At 35.4% G+C, this 2,500-nt stretch overlaps 1 long non-coding RNA gene across 1 annotated transcript in view; it reads right to left on the bottom strand.

Annotated features, from left to right (window-relative positions):
• The window catches only part of LOC118765325, a 20,217-nt gene that overhangs the window by 827 nt on the left and 16,890 nt on the right, over positions 1 to 2,500 (bottom strand). The window lies entirely within an intron of this gene.

The following is a 2,500-nucleotide window of genomic DNA, read 5'->3' as shown; positions in this document are numbered from 1 at the left end:
GTACTGCTAAGCATTTCGACTGGCATGCTAAAGTTTCTGTCAGTCCCCCGACTTGTAATAGTGTATAATATTGTTATCATTACAGTTGTTGATATTGTTGTTGCATTACTATTTATTGTTGATGTTGTTGTTGTTGCCGCTGCTGCTAGTGATGCCGATGTTGTTATTCGAGGCCTGGTCAATCTTGTTGTGACATCTAAAATCACAAGCATTTTTCCATATCTTTCTTATCTTCGCTGCAATAGTATATCTCGGGATACATTATCTAGTGTGCTCTATTTCCAAACTTTGAGTATCCCGTCGAGTTGGCAGAAACGTTAGCGCGCCGGGCGAAAGGCGTAGCCGTATTTCGTCTGCAGCTACATTCTGAGTTCTAATTCCGCCGAGGTCGATTTTGCCTTTCATCCTTTCGGGGTCGATTAAATAGGTACCAGTTACGCACGGGGGATCGATGTAATCGACTTAATCCGTTTGTCTCTCCTTGTTTGCCCCCTCTGTGTTTAGCTCCCTGTGGATGGTAAAGAAATAGATTATCCCGTCTGTTTATATATTCAGAACTTCGATATCTGTGGCATTCAGTTTTTCTTTGTTTTTGTTTTGTTTCGTTTTGTTTGTTTTTTAATCGTTATTATGAAATAAAAAGAGATTTGATTACTAACTCTTACCTGTCGCAAGATCACGTAGACGTTCCCTTTGAAAGTGTAGCGTAATTTTATTTTACAGATTTGTAATGGAATATTCAAATTGTCTTCCCTATGAACACAAGGAAAATTCTTACAGGGAAATACTATTGTAGAACAAGGTATATAACATATATATATATATATATATATATATATATATAAATAATAATAAATATTAGGGAATGAATCCAAAATTACAGGGAAAAATCAGATTTAGGGTTAAATCCAATTTTATAGTAAAATATTATATAATATAATTCGAGACAAAACCACTATTTTAAAACCAAACAAGGAAAGACTTAATCAATACATAAAATTTTAATATAATTAAAAAAACCGCCACTACAAATGTTTCATGTCTGCTACCGCACATCTTCAGGTGGATTTTCGATCTTCTAATCAGTATCAAATTTTGATACTGATTAGAAGATCGAAAATCCACCTGAAGATTGTCGGTAGCAGACATGAAACATTTGTAGTGGCGGTTTATTTAATTTATATTAAAATTTTATGTATTGATTAAGTCTTTCCTTGTTTGGTTTTAAAATAGTGGTTTTGTCTCGAATTAATATATTATATATATATATATATATATATATATATATATATACATACATGTGTGTGTGTGTGTGTGTGTGCCTATATATATGTGCACAGCTGTAAATGTCGTATAGTCCCATAAAGTCTGCAAATTTAACGGAGGCCTCAAAAGGCATTTTAAGATCCACAAAGATCAGAAATTAACTGCAGCTCTTGGTGGTCCAAATCAGATATGCAATCTATTCGGGTGTCTTTTCAATACATTGTCTAGTTTAAAAAGCTACATCAGACGCCATGTTGGATCTAAAGTGTAAGTACAAGAGGTGATCAGACTCTGAATAAAGAGTACACAATATATATGTATATATATATATATAGCGGTGTCACTAACGTGACAGAGTGTACAAAGTGCTAACAAGCCATCTATCTTATTTACACATACATACATACATATACATACACGCACACACACACACACTCACAGACATATATATTACATAAATGTATACACAAATATATATATTCATAACGCGTATGTAATATATATATATATATGCATTTACACATATACGTACACACACACATGCACACACACACACACGATCTCTGTTGAAATCAAGCTGTGAGATTTTTGTTTTTTTCTACTCTAGGTACAAGACCCGACATTTTGGGGGAGGGATCCAGGGAATTAGGACGATCACAGTGCGCTGCTGGTACTTAATTTATCGACCCTGAAGGGATGAAAAGCAAAATCTACCTCGGCGGAATTTCAGCTCAGAAAGTACAGACTGACGAAATACTGTTAAGCATATCGCCCGGCGTGCTAACGTTTCTTATTTCTTTATTGCCTACAAGGTCTAAACAGAGAGGGGACAAACAAGGACAGACAAACGGATTAAGTCGATTATATCCACCTCAGTGCGAAACTGGCACTTTATTTATTGACTCCGAAATTATAAAAAGCAAAGTCGACCTCGGCGGAATTTGAACTCAGAACGTAACGGAAGACGAAATACCGCTAAGCATTTCGCCAGGCGTGCTAACGTTTCTGCCAGCTCGCCGCCTTCATGCTGAGAGATGATAAGAAAATATCAAAGATTCATCTCGCTTTTAGGTTATGATTACTGACCTAAGGTCAAGTAACAAAATTTACGCATCGAGCAAAAATATCTAAGGATATTTAGTTGTGTCCGAATTTTGCACAATAAAATAATTAGTCGACAAAATAATGCGGTCGACATAATTGGTTAAAATCTTTGAGCTTAACATGATCACAG

Source organism: Octopus sinensis, linkage group LG11, assembly GCF_006345805.1.
Source record: "Octopus sinensis linkage group LG11, ASM634580v1, whole genome shotgun sequence".
NCBI lineage: Eukaryota > Metazoa > Mollusca > Cephalopoda > Octopoda > Octopodidae > Octopus > Octopus sinensis.
The sequence above is the reverse complement of the archived record's forward strand: the minus strand, read 5'-3'. Positions and strand labels throughout refer to the sequence as shown.